This window comes from Mastomys coucha, unplaced genomic scaffold (assembly GCF_008632895.1).
Source record: "Mastomys coucha isolate ucsf_1 unplaced genomic scaffold, UCSF_Mcou_1 pScaffold13, whole genome shotgun sequence".
Taxonomy (NCBI): Eukaryota; Metazoa; Chordata; class Mammalia; order Rodentia; family Muridae; genus Mastomys; species Mastomys coucha.
The window spans coordinates 41,047,139-41,068,454 of NW_022196895.1; the positions used below are offsets into that span (position 1 = coordinate 41,047,139).

General features: G+C 39.7%; 1 long non-coding RNA gene across 1 annotated transcript; it reads right to left on the bottom strand.

Moving 5' to 3' along the window:
* Nucleotides 1-1,823: 1,823 nt before the first annotated feature.
* LOC116087622 lies at nucleotides 1,824-2,684 on the bottom strand. Its single transcript, XR_004117516.1, has 2 exons — nucleotides 2,585-2,684; nucleotides 1,824-1,966 (listed from the first exon to the last, which is right to left on the bottom strand). It is a non-coding gene; the product is annotated as an uncharacterized LOC116087622 (long non-coding RNA).
* Nucleotides 2,685-21,316: the final 18,632 nt, after the last annotated feature.

Genomic DNA, 21,316 nt, shown 5'->3' on the forward strand with positions numbered 1-21,316 from the left:
TAGCTTTAGAACAAGAAGACAAGACTATGAACAGTCATGGGATTTTACTGTGTTGACATTAGTTCATGAATGAGCAGGTATCTTAAATAATATGATGGCAATCAATCTTTAGCAATGTGAGGACTATTGTTTTCTTCTTTTCCTTGTAGGAGGAGGAAGGAAAAGCCAGTTGTCTTTAGGGCTCCTGGTAGCTATATTTTTCAAGCCCTAATGTGTGCAGGACATAGAGGCAGGGAAGCATGAGGAAGACTGAGTAGTAAGAAAAGAAGAGGAGAGGTTGACAGTGCCACCACTACACCATAGGATCCCGCTTTACCTGAGTCAGCTTTTAGGGATATGAATGAATACGTTCCTTTTTGATATAATTTAACATAAGTTCAGGTATATTGTTTCTCATTTAAAATGTGCTGTCTAATATTTATATCTGTACTCCAAAAGGAAGATGATATTCTGGGATTATAAAATCTGATGCAGGCTGCACATGATGCAGTGTATACTTTCAATGGAGGAGTATACTTTGAAAGGAGGGGTGAATATAACTCAGAGGAGAGAAGCTGCAACCCTATTCTGTTGCTGGTAGAACCATGGGTAGGGAGGATCTTAACATGGTTCCTGAGCTGCAGAAACTTGCATGGGTACAGAATACACAGCCATACTACTTGTTTTTACTGCAAAGACCAAACTCAAGCTGAGACAAATCTGCATTAGCTTGACTTCCACACACAGAACCATTTGTATTACAGTTAATTTAATAGACATTTAAGGAGCACATAGTATGTGCCAAATATTTGTCATAAAGAAAACAACAACAACAATAATACCCTTATACTAAACTTTTCAGAAAAAAAGAAGGGAAAAGTACTGATGAGAGATCCATCGAAATTGGATGGAAAGGCATCCCTGCACAAGTTGCCAACACTACAGTAAGTTGTACCTAGAGTTTAAAAAAGTGCATCCTAAATGTTTACCCTTGTTTACCCCCCTACACACACACGAAAAATAGAAAAAATAAGAATAAACAAACCAAGTTTTTATTAAAATCAAGTTATGAAGTTGAAACTGTCATCTATCCTGAGATTTTATAATCTTTCCCCCATCCTGCTGTGTTCTGTATATTGTAAAAGGTGTGTGTATGTAAATGCATCTGATTTTATTTTGTGAAGCAAAAGCCCATCCACTTTAAAAATAAAGTTTCTATAATAGTGGTTTAGTGATAACTTGTCTAGGTCATGGTGGGAGACAGGTTTTGGGGAGAGGTTAATTAGAATGTTAAAGAAGCAGAGTGAAGGCTACAGAGAGCTGTGCAGAGATATGGAGGACTCATGTGGCAAAGCCTGCCCAGGGAACAGCATTATTGAGGGTGTTTTTAAGATAATAGTAAAGGAAGGGTTGGCAAATGCCAGACTTGAAATAGCTAGCTTGGTTTAAATATTAAAAAGCTTTGAATGTTGTGCTAATGAATTTTAATTTGATCCAATATGCAGTTAGAGCTACTGAGGCATTTTAACTTGGGGACATTTAGAAAGATAGATGCATAGAGAAGTAAGTCAGACTTGCTGATTGTTACATTTTCAATGGATGTAAAAGTAGAAGCTACTTTGTAAATGAGAATACTTACTTAAATAGATTATTCATGGATTCTGACTTAAGAATAAACCTCTCAAGAAATCTCATCTGTCAGCAGAAGGACTTGGTTATTAAGCCCTACAAAAATATGAATGTCAAACTTGGCTTTACAGAGTTAGGTCAGTACTTTGTCTCTCTCTGTCTCTCTCTCTGTCTTTCTCTCCCCCTCTCCCTTACTTCGTTTAGACCACTGCAAGTTTCCAGTAGCTCTGAATATTTCATTTACTTTGTACTTGAATGAAGTGTGATGTACTACAATCTGACTGTTGGTAGATGCCAAATTGTTTTCAGAGGAGAGTTTTAGGAGTCCAGGAGGCATCCAGGTGCTTTTACAAAACATCTGGGAAAGACAAAACACACAGAGTCTGTTACTCTTTAGTAGATACATGGCCAGGAGACTGGCTACATTTGCTTCATTATAAAGGAAACTAACATTAAAAGCTTTTAAGCTGTCTCATGCATCCACCTCTCTACCCTGCTATCCTGGGTTAACTTGAGACATTGTACAGTAGAAAACAAGCTGGCTTTTGGTTGGTGGGAAGGCCATTGTTCTAGATTTTGCTTGTTATTTATGAGAGCTGATGGAACATCTCAGCTTGTTGTTGTTCACTCATGTGTGGATATTTGCCAAATACCATGATTTTCTCCATGAAGGTTCTGTTGCTGGGCACTGGGGTGGGGCTTTGGGAAAGAAAGGGAGGCAACTTCTCTTCTGGGCTAGCTTATTCCTACTTCAAGAGCACCTCTTCCTTCTCTTCTTTAATGAGCCAAAGATTCCTTCCAAGGTCCAAGGGATTGTTAGTCTACTCACTCCTGCTTTATTAGTTATCTTCTGAAAATATTGATACAGTGTGGCAAAATTGGGGATTCTCTTTACCTTCTCTATCATGCTCAAAGTAACTCTGTCATGCTCAAAGTAACAAATTGCCACCACCACCACTCCCTTCCATGGTATTACCTTTGTAACTTCCTGATGACATTGTAGCTAAAGGCAAAACTTCACACCCTCTTCAGGCTTTGGTTGGTCCTCCTTACTTTTCTAGGTCTGATGACTGAAACAGCCTCCTGAGAAAGCAGATGAGCACTTTATTGAGCCCACAGGCCTCAGTTCTGCCCACACTTTACATCAAGCATTCTTCCATGAAGGTTTTACAGAGTGATGGTCTTCAGACACCTAGAGAGAGGAGAGTCCTGAACAAGACCTAAAATTGAGAGAAGGAGTACTGGAATTGTAATTTAAGGTTCCCTCTACCTCCAAACTTGGTAGAAAAGGGGGAGACTGAAGCTGTTGGTAGGCACTGAAGCTATCGGGTAGGCACCTTGACATTTGTCTTCAAGGGAAGGAAGATGTGTGGATGGAGAGGGGTAAGAATGGGGCCCTCTAAAAAGTCACTTTTCTGGATTGCTAGTCTTAATTATGTAACATGTGGGAGGGTGGACATAGGGTTCATTGCTGTGTGGAATGTGATGGAGGGGAGTTACAGTTTGGAAGTCTATGGAACTGGGGTCATAGATTATCTATGAGCTACCTTGTGGATGCTAGGACCTGAACTCAAATCCTCTGCAGGAGCAGAAAGTGATTTTAACCATCAAGCCATCTCTCCAGCTCTCTTGACTAGAGCTCCTTTTGATTTTATGGGATGATCTTCAAAGGTTGGGTGGGGAAAAGAATTCATTGCATCCAGGAAAGAAATGTCTTTTACTTTCTTCCTTATTCTTAACTTTTAACTTTCCTGAAAAACAATAGGCATGATTGCTACACCCTGCATGGCGTGGCCCTGGAAACATGACTGGGGTTACTAGAGAATGAAGAGATGACAGACACACAGACAGAAAACTGGGATCAGGCAAGCTGTGCTGGCTCTGATGGAAGCCAATTAGTATACAACCTGAAAACTCATGGGGTTTATCTTATAAACCCAGTAGAAGAGTTGGGTTTATGGTATTCAGATGGACAAAAGGTATGACAACAGTCTTTGGTATTTGGCCAAAATGGCCTTCCTCTTATACTATGGTTATGAGAAGCTTTCCATTTTTATACAACAAGCAAAACAGAATATTCTCTCCTAAACTGCCTGCGTCTTCACACTGAAGATCACCCAATACTTTGGTAGCATTTTGGTAACATGGAAAGATCTTTCCTAATTTGATGAGCTTGGAGAAAGGCAGTGATAATTTAAGTATGTGTGGTTTCTTTTTTTCAGGAACATTTTGAAGGAACCTGGCCTTCATCAAGTGACCTTTCTACCACTTCATGCTTGTTACTTTAAGTTTAACAGCCAATTAAATTTGCATAGGGATGAGTCTACAGAGGGCTCTGGTTGAGAGAACCGAAATGCTATAGAACATTTAATAAGTTGTCAGTGTATAAATCACCAAAGTTCAGGCCCAGAAACTTGTTAAGTTCAGAAGAGAATCAGCAAGATTTTCTGAATTAGGGGACTCTCATACTTGAGTTGAGAAAGGGAAAGAATAAGGGTTGGTTCTAACTCCGTTAGACAGAAAGGGAAGTGTTACATTTCACAGAAGGGACTTATGGGTTTTTCAGGTACCTTTACACAGTAAAGAGATATCAAACTCTCATATTTAAATTTTTTATTTTATCTTGAAGTGTGTGTGTGTGTGTATGCATGTGTGTGTGCCTATAGAATTCAAAGAGAGCATTGAGTCCCTAGATCTAAGGTTACAGGCAGCTGTGAGCTGTCCCATGTGGTTTCTGGGAACTGAATCCAGGTAGCAGGAGTTCTTAACCTGCTAAACCCTCAACCTCAACACAGATACACTTTTTTTTTTGTTTTTAGCCCGCAGTGCATTCAACTTACTGTGTTAAAATGGATGAGTAACCACTGAGATCATATATCTAGGGTAGGTCAATGGACATGAAACTAAATTGAAACAAAATGGTCTGTAGTCTGTGTATAGAAGGGGGAAAAAAGGCCAAATTCAGGGAAGCAAGCAATATCAGGCAAGCCCCAGCCCCTCTTCTTCCCTGTTCTAGTCTTCCCTAACAGCACTGGCTCCTTTCAGCTCCTTGGTGCCTCAGCCACATCTTGATACTTTTTATTTGTTTATGCTTTGAGGTTATTTGCAAGATAAACCATACTACATGGGAAAACTCCACTAATTAAGATCGAAGTCTACCATTGTCTGGGTAACCTTGTGGGATTCAGCACAGTATAGAGGACGTCCTTTTGCTCTCGAGCGTGGAGTGTGTGTGTGTGTGTGTGTGTGTGTGTGTATGTGCCAGAGTGACTCTATCTTCAGAATGTCTCAAGGCCTTAGTTAGATTACAGTTTCAACTTCCTTTCTTCTGATAGCACCTGATTCCTGAAATGCTTTCCCATGCTAATGAAGCATTCCAGTACTTCAGCCAGTAGCCCATGTTTCTAACCCCTGTCCCCCCAAACCATATAAGCCTTGAATCACCCCAAGTGAAATTGTTCTTCCTGCAGCTGGTCTGGATGCAGTCACTGAGCTTCCACCAGATCCATTGTCATTTCTGCTCTCTCTGTCCTCCTTGGCCGTTATTGGTTGATGCTCCCCAAGGGCAGGGAAAGTCACATCCTATCACATGCTTCCTTCTGGTCTTTACGCTTCTCAGTGAGGCACCGGGCCAAGAGATTACCATCATGTAGGAAGATGGCACCATCCCTAGGAAGGCAGACTTACCTCAAAACCATGCTAAACATGTAAGAGGAAAAATTATCCCTTTAATGAAACATTGTACTTTTCCTTCCCAGAATTCCCTCCCCAGAATAGTTCCTACAAGCCACTGTGACATTGGTTGGGACTGTCTACTTTTCTGAATCCTGACTCCAATCCCACCCTCAGTCCTTTCTCAGAAGGCACAACTTTTCCTTTATATTTTTGCTGTCTCTCTTTGGATGCTTGCCAGAACCTAAGGAGGCATTTTCATACACACTGGGATGAATAAGAAAACCCATTTCATATCCAGTGTCTCATACTAGTAGACATTGGTGTCAGGAGTAAGGAGTTCTGGTTCAGGGAAGTAAGCAGAGACACAGTTGCAGGAGAAGCAAGGCCCATTTAATAATAGATAGCACACTTCTGAGGGAGGGAGAGCTAGCTGGGACAGAGCAGGATTTTGGGGTCACTTGCATAGTGCAGACTACTCTACTGTGTGTAATCCTACACACAACTTTCATACATTCATTGCTGTCCTCATTATCATCTTAAATCTCCACCTAGAATTGTGTTTGGTATTACAATGAACCCCAGGCCACCTTAGGATCCTCCACAGTGCCTCAGTTTGCACTAATGGGTGGATTTAGCCAGACTTGGCCAAGAATGTGGGACCAATCTTCAACTTTGCCAACTGTTTTTTTTTTTTTTTCCTCATATGCTATTTTGAAGCCTCTGTGCAAGGCTCTCTCAGGTCTCCTTCTATGCTCCATGTTCCCACTTTAGGCTGATATTACATGTTCATAAGCAGTAAGCAGGATAGTTGATTTTATTTTGGGGAAGAAGGTAATAACACTTATTTTTAGGGATGTTGATAAAACGGGAAGATCAGAAAACTCACCCAGAAAAAAAAAGAAAGCATGAAACCACTGAAAGTACCTAAGATGCAGCTCAGATCCCATTTTCTCCATCTCCCTCAGTTGCACTACAATCACCTTGTGTGAATTTTACTTAGGGATTCTGAGCTAAATACTTATTGATTGTCTTATCATTTTAACTCTGTAAGTTTTTCTCAATAGCATTTTGACATGAGGGGATGTATCCTGACCTTTTGTGTCTTTCATGCTATGGAACATATATCTGTGAAATTAAAAGTTGTATATCTGGGTTGACAAGATGGCTGAGTGGCTAAAGGTGCTTGTGACTAAGTCCTGTGATCTGACTGTGATCCCCATGTCCCATGTGGCTAGAGAGAACTGATGCATAGACTCTCCAAACATACAAATGTGCACACACAGAAAATAAATAAATGGGATAAGTTTTTAAGTCATCTCTCTTTCATTTGAGATGAGAGCTATCAAGTGCAATTATCATTTTTGCGCTTAGCACTGAGTAGAAGCCAGCTGGGGAATATTAAGACTTGCAGTGGAAGTGATCCCTGAGGGCTAAGATTGTCTTGTGTATTCAGGTGCCATGCTTTAAATTGCCTTTGTGTGCTCTGATAAGGATGGAGAAGGTTAAAGGAGTATTTTAGATTTGGGAGCTAAATCCCAAATCTCGTTAACTGAGGAATAGGCAGATTAAGGTTTTAGATCACACTTAATTTGCCTCCTCTCTGTAAGTTGGGGAGTTTCCCTGGGCACTTTCCTGACATCTTCCTGACATTGAGTGCAAGAATTAAAGGTATTTAGGTTCATATTGATATTGATAATGATGGGTGGTCATCTGATGATCAAGATATAAACACAGTGGCAGCGGTCATCTCCAGATAGACCATCCAGGGGTCTCCAAACAAAATGCAAAGAATAATGGGTGGCAGTGGTTGATGCTAGCTAGGTTGGATGAAAACGTTCTTTCAAAGGGAGCTCATATAGAGCACTGCTACCTTTCTCCTAGTAAACATTTTAATTTGGTGGGTAATTAGACCCTTATACATATTGTTTAATCTTATATATCTATTTATAACTTATTAAATCTTGGGTGAATGGGCTTCTGAGAAAGCAGCATCCCTTTTCTGAGAAATGTTCACTCTGAAGGAGGCACGGGGAAGGGGGAGAAGAGACAGCCAGGTCAGATGCTGTTGCTGTGTTCAGCGGCCCACACTTTCTAAGTGTATTCTCACTCGCTCTAATTAACTATTGACTACTTGATCTATTGCTGTTTTCGGTCTGAATTCTTCATTTACTGGAGCACAAGAATTGAAGCTACTGCCAGGATTGAGACTGGAGGGAACTGGAGACCCTCCCATGACAACCCCAAAGCTTTCCTAAGACTCAAGGCCATGTATGCATTTTGTAGAATTTTTAAGTGAAAATAATAAAATGTATTAGAAGAATTATATAAACTCATGGACCAGCGCTTCCATGTAGATGGCCTACCTTACTAATTTTTCTTTCTTTCCTCTCTCATTCCCCAGTGTATACTTATATGTTATAAAACACTGGAGGAGAGAAATCAGCTCTATTTTCTCCTTTCCCCTGCAGATGCTGATGGTGGAATAAAGATGTCCCTGGCTGCTTCCGATTCAAAGCCAATTCAAAGCATTTGATGGTAGACACAGGGTGAATGTTCATCTTATGACTGCTGGTTAGAAATTAAGATTGATTAACTCTCCTGAATAAGAAGCCTGGAGAGCAGAGGCCTTTTCCCCCAGTGTTTTATATGGAATGTCTGTCTGTCTTCTATATTTGGAGAAATCACCCCGCTAGTAGACATTTCAGAGGCATGTGGTAAATTACAGTTCTTTGCCCCAAAAGCTATACCAGGGAAAGTTCCATGGTTCTAATTAAGACTTTTTAGAAATTCAAATGAAAGCAAATTAAATACAAGGCCATGACTAGACTTGCAGAATTCTTATCTTATGGGGCTCATTTTCACCTGAATGTTAAGCCAATAATCTCAAAAAAGAAGGATGTCACTGAAGTAGAGGTTGCTGAATTGCTGTCCTGAAGTTCTGTTTATATTCTTGCTGCTGGGTGACATTTGGATGGCCTACAGTCACTGCTGTCAGCAAGATTCCTCTGTAGTAGCAGGGTATACCTCTGACTTTTTCTGTCTATAATATATTCTATCCCTCAAAAAATGACAATAGAAAACTTTAGGCTGAATAACCAGTGTGCATGGTGGGGTTGGAAGGGTGTGACAGGCTGACATTCTCTAGAATTTCTACAGTAACCTTTCAAACTGTCATGCTTTGGGCAATGTTCAGGCTTGAAGTAAAACATTTAGGAAAATGACAGAAGCTCCGTCTAAAGCAGAAAAACTTGAGGTTGGGACTGGCAGGCAGTTTAAAATGTTTACCCACAAAGAAGTGTTTTGGTGAATTATGTGTGTATCCATCAGCAGCCAAGGCCCATGACTGAAATGGAAATGTGGAGAAATCGATTTGTTTCTGTTGAGAAAAACCCTCTCACTCCAGGTTTTAAAAATTAAGCCAGGAAACAAAAAGTGCTGATTTATTTTACTATTTCAAGAGCAAGACTGGGTTTGATGGTTAGATTGCAAATCCAGAGAAAGATGTAGATAGATAGATAGATAGATAGATAGATAGATAGATAGATACACAGATAGATAGATAGCACATTGCCTTGCGTGACATTAAATGCAATTTACTTGAAATTAATTAGCTGGATGCTGAAATCATCACTCTGAAATCATGGTAAGTAGAGATGTTTATGGAGAAATGATAGAAAAAAGGAGGTGGGTAAGTATAGAGGAAGAGCCGGGACAATGGCATCTGCAGCAGACTGTTAATACGAGCCCCTTTTTCATTTTCTGGTGCTCTGTGTGAATGCTGGGCAGGAAGACTATATTGGAAAAGGTTCTGAGAGGTTCTTGATTGGTTGCCTCAAGAATGCTGGTATGGGTAGATTAGTAGATCACCAGAGACATCATTGTACCAAGCAGAACTTCTCTGGAGACAATGAGAATTTCAATGCCTTGGTCATGGTGGTTGTGGTGGTGGTGGTGGTATAAGGATTCACTGTAACAAAGAGAAAAACAAAATTCTGCAGTCTTTCAAGGAATGCTTGTCATTTTTTAGACATGGAAAATGTAATAGGATGTTTATATGGAGTGGTTGATCCAGGAGAGATGGAGAAGTCAACAGTGCAAGAGCCACGCCATCATGGGAGCCTTGCCCTTTAGTGAGAGATGAGTATGAACTGCTATTCGATTGGAGACCTTCCCCAAGACAAGATGAAGAAAATGACGAGACATGGCTACTATCAATACCCCAAATCAACTAAGGAGGTACTGAAAGAGGGCCGGGAAAGATGGGTCAGTGGTTAACAGCACTTGCCGCTCTTGCAGGGGACCTGGGCTGGGCTCCCAGCATCAGCATGGCAACTCACACTTATCTGTAACTTTAATTTTAAGAGGTTAAATGTCCTCTTCTGACCTCTGATGGCACTGTAGGCGTGTGGTACATAGGAATACAGGTAGAGAAACATCCACACACATAAAATAAAAATAAAAATTAAGGCTGGAAGCTTAAAAAGGGTGGTTGATTATGCAATCAAGAAGGAGTAGACACAGCATTTTAAATTCTGGGCTGAGAAAGTGCAGAATCTATTATGTGTCATAGACAATTCTCAAAATCAAGAATTTATGACTTTGACAATGTGCCCAAACCCCTCGGTCCTTGCTACAGAGCAATTAAATTGAGTGTTTAGGAAGGGGGCCTAGGTATTGGCCCTTAGAACATCTTCAAGAGAGGGAGGAACTCACCCCATGTGGGTCCATATCTTCAATATAAGTCTTTGTTTTGAACAAAAGAATTCAAGTGCCTTTGAATAAATGGGACAGGAGAGTTGGTTTTGGAAATGCATAGTCAGATATTGCCTGCAGCAACTAGGGAAGAAACTTGGCCAGAATCTGGTCATCAGTCACTGAACAGCACCTACCCTCATCCACATCCATCAAGCTGGAGCCCAGCTTTATTGAGGGAGGAGTTGCCCTTGAGCTTGTATTCCTTGGTCATCACTCACATAGGTTTCATGATTTAGTCTTTGCTTGTGTGTTCTTTGGACCTCAGCTTTCTGCCTTCACAGATGGTGGCTGAGGAATTCAATTTGCAAATACTTAATGTGTTGTATTGGGAGTGTTTATTCCCTAGATAGAAACCACTTTGAGACCTTGTAATGAAGTTACAGAAATATTAATATGTTTCTCATTCAATTGCCTTAAGGCTTTGTTTCATTTTGTACTTGCCAAGAAAACTTCAGTAAACAAGAAAAGCTTGATCTCACTTTTATAGGATTGTCAAATTAAAAAAAATTTATATATCCTGGTATTTTCATGGAAAAAGACAAGGAATGAAAACGCCACTAATATTTGGTTTCTGCGAATAGTTAACTAGGACATGATGGGAGAGATGAGGTTAATCAAATTATTTTGAATTTTATTAATAGCCATAAGCAACATAAAAAAATCTGTAATATTTATATTTTAAAAGTATAGAAGTTTAAATCCCCAGCACATAACACAGAACATAAATAAGTAGAAGACTTTAATTTTTTTTAATGATTTTTCTTTAATTGTTATTGTCACACAGTTATATCTGTGGTTGCCACTAGTAATTGCCTGTTCTTGCAATTAGATGGATGCCAGAAGGTGTCTCTGGAAAGCACTCTTTTTAAAAAGCTTTTTCTTTTGTTTATTGAGATTATAATTACATTATTTCTCCCTTCTTTTTTCTCCCTCCAACCCTTCCCATATATTCCTCCTTGCTCTCTTTTAAATCCATAGCTTTTTTTTCTTCATTAAATGTTATTGCATACACATTTGTGTACGTATATGTTTTCAGGGCTGGCCATTTTGTATTGGATAACAGCACTAATCCGTGTGTTCTTCCCTGGGAAGACTATTTCTTCCACTCTCAGCATTTCTCAGTTAATGGATGTTCTGTAGATGTATCCATATGGTCTGGTTTCCGTCGCTCTGCATTTTGATGGGCTGTGGCTTTCTGTAATGGTCTTGTGTTGCAGAAGGAAATGTCCTTAATGAGGGCTAAGGACTACTTTTATCTGTGGGCATTAGTACAAATATTTAGAGTGTAGCTGGGCATTAGTTAAGTGATCATTGTGGGTTTTCTTTCAATTTTCACGATTTCACTGGCCCTGGGTAGTTGGCTGGGTTTCCAATACCAGGCATGATTTCTCCCTTATTGAGTAGGTCTTAAGTCCAATGAGAGAGATGTTTGTAGGTATTCTTTAACATGGAGATACTTGCAGGATTATAGCTCCTACCTTAGTTAATGATAACACTTGTCTTGGGGATAAACTATTTTTACTCTTATAACTGCAAGGAAATAGCTTTTGTTTTAGGATATTAAAGAATAAATACTGCAAAAGAGAATTATAAGCCATTTCATTTTCTGTTAACGTTGCTCTTAGCAACTGAGTTTAAATTTTAAATTATTAGTATGGATGCTATCATTATCTTTTTTGGTGTATAATACAGTTTAAACACAAATATGTGAGTGAGCCATTTTGTAGCTCAAACATACATGTATACAAAAGTAACTACTTAGATATTAGTTGCATTATCAAGTTACACAGAAAATACATCACATGCTTACTGAGTACCTTTTTTTTTTTTAAATCAGCTGGACACAAAATAGAGTTATCTAGGAATAGAACCCTCAGTTGAGAAAAATGCCTCCATCAGATTTTTTGTAGACAAATTGACAATGTATTTTCTTGATTAAATATTGATGTGAGTGGGCTCGGCACACAGGCTTTGTAGTACACCGGGACAGGTAGTCTTGGGTTGTATAAGATAGCGAGCTAAGCAAGCCATAAGGAGCAAGCCAGTAAGCAACACCCCTCTGTGATCTCTGCTGTAGTGCCTGTCTCTGGGTTCCTACCCTGTTCCTAAAGATGGCCTCCTTTCAATGATAGACTGTTGTTTACTGTGGGGCTATAGTCTATGCAGGAAACCTGGTCCTGGTCAAACAAGATCTGCAACCCCGGAGACCCGGTGGGTAGTAATTTCCTCCTGCATGGAATGGAAGGTGTTCCACCACGCCTCCTGGGCCCCTGGCTCCTGTTGCAGTCACAGCCCCCCACAGCCCTCTGTAGGAAAGGTGTATGATATTAGTAGCACCAAGCCTTCTTACATGCAAATAAAGATTCCCCAAGCTATCAGCCCAAACCAATGAGAAATACCTGCTGTCAAACCCTGAATAACCTCCAAACTGTATAAAATCCTATCCAGGGAATTAAAGGTGTGCGTGAAGTACTCCGTCTTCTAAGCCTTTTGTTCTGAGCTGTTAACACTTGGGGAAGAGGTCTACTCTCCCAAAACTGTGGCCTGAAGCTGCACAGCACTCCTCACTGGCAAGTCTGCCTTTCCTCAGCCCAGCCCGATCCGATTCAGTGCCAATTGTAGCAGCAGTAGCATCAGAAGCCACTTCCCCTCCCTGCCTATGCTCACTTCCCTTCACCAGAATTCTCGCACCGGGCGGGGCCAGAGATCTTCCTGAAAGCCTCTGGTACACAGGCCCACAGTTTTCTCACTCTACCTGGTGGTGGGAACTGGGACAGTGGAGCTGATAGATGAAACAGACTAAAGTCTTATGTAATAGCTAACTTTATTCAGAGCCCCAGACAATTTATACTCTGAGGGTTAAGACAGGGCACCTGAGTATAGTTTTCATGAGTTCAAGCTGTGTACCATCAAGGACAAGCTACACCTGGCAAAAACATGTTGTTGGTTTCTTTTTTCCATATAAACATTTAATTGAATAAGACCAGCGAGCAATAATGAGTGATCTGAAGAAATGAAAACACATTTCAGAAACAAATCTATGTTTTGAAGAAACTGAGGTTGTAAGATTCTTGGGAGTCTTCTCGAAATCACCCAGAATTCTCCTCAAATCTTCATTCTTTCTCTTAAATACATTTATCTTTCTTTTTCAGATTCAACATTTATAGGTCATTAAACCCAAAACAAAGATGATTAACCAAAAACTTATTTCCTTCCCCCCTTTCTTAGGAAGGGCAGTCTTTAGCCACTCCCAAAATACGTGATGGATAAGTTATTTGCGTTTACGTCCTATTTCTGTGAATTCAGTGCTTCTGAAAAAGAGGAAGTGTAAAGTCACTAAAAGAATCATAAAAACTAATGTGAAATAATAGGCTGTTTAGGATATATTTTAAATGTCAAGAAATACTGTTCAAAGGTCTGATTTATTCTCTTTATATCTTGTACTTCACTATAAAAACTATATAATATTTCTGCTTACTATGAATCATTAGAGGGGGAAAGGCTTCATTTATTAGTTACCTAAAATATACTACCAATATTTAATCTAATAAAGGTTTATTAAGCAATAGTAAAGCTAGACAGTCCTGGAAAAATTGAAGACTTTTATGTGAGAAGTAAAAACTGAGTCTAGAATATTCAGTAAATCATAAAAGTGCATGCAGGAAGAGAGAGAGCCATAATTCTCTTTGTGACTGCTGAAGTGCTATCTGAGAGAAGGAAATGACTGGCAAACTGATAGAGATGCAAGCATTGTCAAATTGAGAAACCTATTTTCATTTGCCAGATTATCTTTTAGTATACACTCCTCCATCTACTAGGCAATGCTAGTGGAGATTGAATGGGACCAGTCCCGTACTCTAGAGACTCCCTGATTGGTCCTAGATAGTCTTCCAACTCCCCAGATTCTCCACGCTGAAACATGTTGCTGGACCACACATAGACGTTGAATTTGCTTGAACCTCTGACATTGTTTTCATTCAATTCTAGGACATTGATGTCATGCTCCCTGCTAATTGCTACTTATGCAGTTGATACAATGCAGGGAAGTACAGAGACTATTAGGATGGATCCACAGGTAAGGACAGAGCTGATGCACAGAGCTACAGACAGAGAGACAAGAGGAAAACTGAAAACAGCACCACTGAATCCATTCAAGACAGGTGAAGTGTCCAGGCATATTTTAGTTACTATGAGCTCACAAATCCACCTGTTTAGGCCAGTTCCAGTGGGGATTTCTGTGTGTGACAGTGGAAGTACTATGAATGATGTTAGATGAAGAAGAGGTTGGTATTACTGGGAAGCATAGTTTAGGTTCAGAAATTATCATAATGCACAAAAGCTAGATGAGGTGTTCCATATTTGAGGGTGCAGGGGTCATGGATGGCAGGCAACATTTGAACATTAGAATCACACAGCTTAACAAAAGTGGAAGAGGCATCACTTCATCATCTTCCATTCTCACACAAGGTAAAGGAGGCTTAGAGATCAATAACAAGTCATTTTGAGTGAAGCCAAATAATAGCAGAGTTGGAACAGCAGTCACCCACCCGTCTCTGCCTGCTCCCTTCTTGTACGGTAAGAAAGCCCTCTGGGTCAAGACAGAGTGTACCACTTTCAACTAAATGGATTCCCCTCTGTTTTTAATTTGTCTTTAGTTGGTTGAGATTCAAATCTGATATTTTTCATCTCTTATGGATATTCATATGTGATCCAGTCATTTGGCTTTCATTAATAGATATACCTAGCCAACTACCAAGTATAAAATATTGAATTTTTTTATTCATCTATTTTCACTGGAAGGTCTGGGAAGCTTGCCAAACCCATTTTATTCTTGTCTTAGGTTTTCTTTTACTGTGATAAAACATCATGGTCAAAAGAAACTTGGAGAAGAATGGGTTTACAGTCTATCATCAAAGGAAACCAGGGAAGGATTTCCAGGCAGGAACTGATGCAATGGCTACAGAGAAATGCTACTTACTGGTTTGTAACCTTGTTGGTTTCTTATATGCCTTAAGACCACCTGTCGAGGGATGGCACTGCTCCCAGTTAGCTAGGTAATCCTACATCAGTCATTACTACTACTATTACTACTACTACTACTACTACTACTACTACTACTACTACTACTACTACTAAAAGTTCCATAGGCTTGCCTATAGGCCATTCTGATAGGAGTGTTTCCTCATTTGAGGTTCCCTCTTCTCAGACGACCCTGGCTTGTATGAAGTTGACAAAACTAATTAACATAGTTCTATGTTTGATAATTATTTCTTATCCCTAAAATGAAAGTATAGCAGGCAAATCAATCTTGCAGATATCTGGAAGTTATTCTTAGTTTCACCTTTTTTTCTTTGTTTTCTATCCATTCCAACATACATTGGTTATTGTTACTTCTTTTAAGTGAGAATAAATTTCCCTTTTTTCACTCATCTTTGTTCAGGTCATTAAGTTTTCTTGCCTCATCAAAAATGTAACCAGTTGGCATCTGTCTTCAGCCTTGCATTATTTCCAATTCATCCCTTTCACAAATGGACATCTTAGATAACACTATAATATTTCTGGACACTGTAACTGTTTCTTAGTTGTTTATGACTTGCCTAGGTCTACTTTCTTCATGGTGCATGGACTCTAAAATCTGTTCAGATATCCAGCAACTATTCTGATGAATTATTCATTATTCATGGCTTATGACTAGTCAAACTTTTGTTTCATTCCTCATAATAAGTAAGCTTTTATTTGACAAATGTTCAGTGGTATATGGTTTGTTGCTATATAATTCAGACAATTTCTATTAATTTTGTTTTGCATTTAACCTCAAGCTAGTGGTTTGAAGATTCCTTCTGTAGTTCCTCTCTCAGGGACACAGTTTTGCCTTGATCACCAGCAAAAACTGGGATATTATTCTTTAGCCTGTTTTTCTAAGTCATCTTTAAACCAAGGTAACAAATTCATCATGATTTGGTGAGAATTTGTGCTTAAGGACCCTGTGAAGCAAAATTTCTTCCTAGTGTTGATGGATCTATTTGTGGCTTAATGTTGCTTTCCAGGATAACCTTCCTCCTACATCTGTTGCTACTGTTTAGTAACTGTGCATTTGTAGCACAGATACACCAGTAAAGGTCCAAGGTCTTTCTGATATCCATAGTCAGACCCTAAGAGGACTACTCCTGCCCTCCCCTCCTCTAATCTTCTTTCTCTTCCTTCTCCTTGTGATATTTCCACTTTTCCCTTCTCTTCCTCTTTTATTGAAAATAGATATTTTTCATATGATATTTTTGATCACAGTTTCTTCTAGCCCAGCTCTTCCCAGGCTTTCTCTTCCCATCTCTCCATGAACCAAATCTCTCCCCACCCCCCGCCTCTCTTACATTAGAAAACAGACAACTGAAATAAATCAAACATACAAATGAAACAGAACACAATAATAACAAAACAGAATAGGACAAAACAAACAAAAATAGATTTTAAAAAAAGCCAAAGAAAAAGCACAAGAAACACGGAAGCAGAGACATAACACATTTGTTTATACAGAAATGCTATAGAAACACAAAATTAAAAGACATAATACATAATCAAATGAGCTCTGGTTAAAAAGAAATCAAAGTACTGAGACAAAAGCCCTCAAAAAATACCATTGGGCTCATTTTGTGTTAGCCATTGGCTTCTGGGTATAGGGACTGGAAGTGTGTGTGTGTTTCAAGTGTGGTTTACATACCCAGTGAGACTCCATTGGAGAAAACGAAGTTTTGCTTTTGTCGGTAGTTATCAGTTTGGGATAGCTTCTGGCTAGGGATGGGGGGCTTGTATCCAATTTCCCTCTCAGAGCTGGAACCCATCTGGCTTAGACCTGTGCAAGGTCTGAGCATGCTGCCTCTGTCTCTATGAGCTCATATGTGCCTCAATCTGTGTCTAGAAGACATTGTTTCCTTCTTTTCCCATTCCTATTGGCTCTTACAATCTTACTGCCTTCTCTTCCTCAAAACCTCCCTAACCCTGAGGGGCAATTTGATGAAGACATCCCATTTAGGACTGAGTGTTCCAAGGTCTCTCACTCTCTGCACATTGTTCAGCTGTGGCTCCCTGGTTTTGTTTGCATCTACTACTGGAGGAAACTTCTCTAATAAAGGCTGAGCAAGATCCTGATCTGCGAGTAAAGCAGAATGTCAGCAGGAATCATTTTATTGCCATGTTTCTTTAGCAGAACACCACTAGTATTTGGCTTTCATAGGTTCATGGCCTATCTAGGCTCGGGTTCTTGGTCATCCAAGTAGTGTTCGACATGGGTGACATCTCATGGATTGGGCCTTAAATCTCAAGTAGTGGTTGAAGATGGTTCTCCTTGGATCTCTTTGTCAGTGCACTTTCTTTGACTTGGGAGCTACTGTAATTTTTCTTTATGAAGATCTTTGTTGCATCAGATAATTCCCTTAAGCAAACTATTCATTCTCTTCCTGATAAACCAGTTGCTGCTGAGTTGCAAAAGCTTCTATTTTTTTTTTTTATGGCTTTCTATTCCCCCTGGCAAAGACTGTATCCCCGAGCCAAATGGGTCTAGGATTCTGCTTTTCTGGAGTGCCATCCCAACTTATGAAAGTACTGAAGAAGGCAAGACAGTGCCTCTCCTTCTCACCCTGCCCCCCACTCTACAGGGAAGTTCCATGTTTCAAAAGAGCTGGGGTGGGGTGGTCAGCACCTTAGGGTTCCAGAGGTGCTATGCACAGATGGAGTAGCATCCCCACAAAGAGAGAGAAGAAAGGCCTTAGCATCTTGGCCTGGGTGGAGCTTCTGCTGCCAGGAGCTGGAAGTGAACACCATCCAGCCGTATCTTTGTAAGCTCAAATCACAAGCAAAGAGCCCTGCTGGCTAGGCGAAGCCAGCCACTACTGCTGCTGCAACTACTGTGCTGCAGGCAAAGGGCACAGTTTCTAGTTTAAGGGACTGGTTTGGGTGTGCACAGGGTGACTGTTATAACTTCAGTTTCATGATGGCTTCCTGTTCTCAGCGAACTGTCATTTCTTTTCTTTAGTAAATGTTTTGCCGTTTGCCGTATGTCTTTCAAGAAATTTCTAGAGCCTCTAAGACTAATGATTGTTTCATATAGTTTTTCCAACAGTTAAAACGACTTCCAGAGGTGTCTCTTTTAACTTAGTACTCAGTCATTCCAGAAATGGTACTCCATTTTTTTTAAAAACATCTTAGTGTATTGAAAATTGAAGAAATTAAAGACCCAAGTAACCTAGGCCTTTTCCATCTTGTTCAAGTCCCTGGTCATTCCCTACAGACACCCACTGCTTCATCAAACTCAGAAACAAATAGTGCTATTTAGGAAGGATCAAATCGTTGAAAAGGAACATTTTACCCCCTCTCCTTCCTATTGTTATCTAGGGAGTTGAAGAAGTTGAGCAGCTTAATAACTCTGGATCTTCCCAGTCTTGGCTACTGGCTCCCCAGAAACAGGCCCCTTTCCCCACAGCAACCCAGGCTGGAAGGATGAGAAATGTGTCTCCCATCTTTTATTTTATTCTGTTTGTCATAGGGATGTCTTATCAGGCCTTGCAGTGTAGAATAATTTATCATTCCCACAATCACCTGGTCCTATCTCATGTTCCCTCAAAAGCAGAACAGCTGAAAATGAATGTAAAGAAATTAAACATATTTCCTGAATGTAAAATTGTAATTCTTTGAGGCCGCTTATCTGGACCGATACATTGTCTTTGGTTCTAGAATGATGGAAGAAAGGATGGATGTCAAAGGAATCTTATTGAGGTTTATGAAGACTTCTTTCCAAAAACCCTAGGGGTGTCTGCATCCCTATGGGATAAGAATTAGTGCTGTCTGAGAAGCATCTTGAATGATTCATGAGTCAGTTTTAGAATCAAGAGCCACACAGTTAGTTAATCATCATATGGCAGACTTACAAAGCACAATGAATTATTGACTTCATTGTATACAACTTCTATATGCTGAAAGTATCCATAAAAGATAATAAAAAGCTAAATTATTCCTGAAAAACATTTTTGGGAACATGGCTCTGTATAAAGTGTTTGCCATGCATACTTGAAGACCTGAGATCAGATTCTGACCTGCCACGTGGAAAACAGGGCCTGGTGGCACATCTGTTTGTTATCCCATTGCTGAGGAGGCAGAGACAGGAGGAACCCTATGGCTGACTGACTAGCTAGTTAACCTAACCTAATTGGTGAGTTTCAAGTTTAGAAAGAAACCCTGCTTCAAATATAAGTAGAGAGTAATAAAGGAAGACATTCAGTGTTTACTTCTAGCCTCCATAAGCACACACACACACACATATATATGTATATATGTATATATATGCATATATATATATGCACACGGGACATGTATGTGTACACACACACACAGAGAGTATACAAATCAGCATTCTAAAAAAAAAAAAAAAAACCATTATTTCCACCCTATAGCCAGCAAATGACCTCTTCTTCATTGTTGCTTCTGCATTCTAAAGACAAAGAGTTCAGGATTTCATAAGCCATGTTGTCTTTATTTTCGAAGTTCAAATGCTCATTTGTTCAGGTCTGAAATGTTTTACAATCTAGACTTGAACTTGCTACTTGCTCTTGGCATAACTTTTATCTTAAATATTGCATATGTATATTGGATTTTCTTATATATTGCACCTTAGACATTTAGCTGGTCTTATGGCAACCTAAAAACTATGATTCTCTAACTAGTTACTGTGAAAGTTATGGCTCTGTGACTCATTTGGGGCCCATGGACTATCTTTGAAAGTGCCCTATGTGAATTCTAATATATATACTTAATCAGAGAACCATGCTCATCAGACTTTTTTTCTCTTTTTTGCAGTTGGAATGACTTGATGATATCTGGTTTAAAAATTTGTTAGATGTATGCTTTATGCATGAATATTCTGCCTGAATACTCATATATTCAGTACATATGTATGTGTACTATGTGCATCAATGGGATCCATAGAGACATCAGAGAAGGTATCACATGCCCCGGAACTGGAGTTTCAGATGGTTGTCAGCCACCATGTGGATGTTGGGAAGTAATCCCAAGTCATTGTTCTTCACTGCTGAGTCATCTCTGTAGCTACATACTGGGTTATTCTTAAGGTACGTCCTAAAGGCATGATGGAACCAAGGCTACAACAGCCTAGATTACTGCCACCCTCCTTAACTTGATGTAGGGCCCTGCAGTGCCCACCTCTAGATGTTTTAGATAAGAGAATAAAATGTTGTAAAGCCAATACTGATTTGCCTTTCTATCCATGCAGCAGTGAATGTAATACTATTTGATCTTTTTATTGTCAAGGCATCCTTTAGTTAGAGTGTGATAAGTTTAGTGTCAAACTGTTTGGGATGTATTATGCCTTTCTATATGACTGTGAAGAAGTGAAGACATACTGCTTTTCTTCCCTTTGATTTGAAGTTTAATTGATACAGTTTACAATTGCACATATTTAATTGTGAAATCTGTCAAAGTTTGATATACATATGCCTCTTAACTAGAATAATATATATAGGCATCAGAGGTTTCTTCCTGATCTTTTTTAATACTTCCCCCTAGTTTCTTTGATCCCATCCTCAGCTCTCAGCTCCAGGTAGCCATCAATCAGCTCTATGGCACTTTAGATTATTGTTATTTTTTATTGCCGAGTACTTTTGCATTGCAAATATGTGACAATTTGTTTATTCTCTTGAGGATGTAGGGTATTTTCAGTCTGGGAGTCTTACAGATAAGACTGCATGAACATTTGAGTACAAGTCTTTGTATAAATATCGACTTTCTCTTCTCTCAAGAAAATAGGGGATAGCAGGCCATCTGCTCAGTGTATGTTCTATACTTTAAGAGACTAGCAAATGGTAATAATGACATGAGCAAGATGGCAAAATAAGAAGATGTAACCCTCATTATCTCACAGAACTGTTGTTGTCACAGTGCCCGTTCATAGATGTAAAAGTACCTCTGGGGAGCCTGGGAGCCAAGTGGAGATGATTCAGGACAGCCTTGGAACAAAATGCTTGAGATCAAATATATCCAAGAGGATAAGAAAAAGAGAACTGTTTCCTGTGTGGCAACCCTCTTTCATACCTGCTTGGTGTCAAAAGGCCACATCCTTTTGCAGCTTCTTCTATGGCAGAAGGTCAAAGGATACCAAGATGATGGATTAGCCTATTAGAATAGCTTGGGGACAACTGGGATCTGGTAAGATGGAAGAGACCCTCAGAGCAGCTGTGATGCAGAGAGCAACAGAGGCTAAGGTTTCTACTACCCA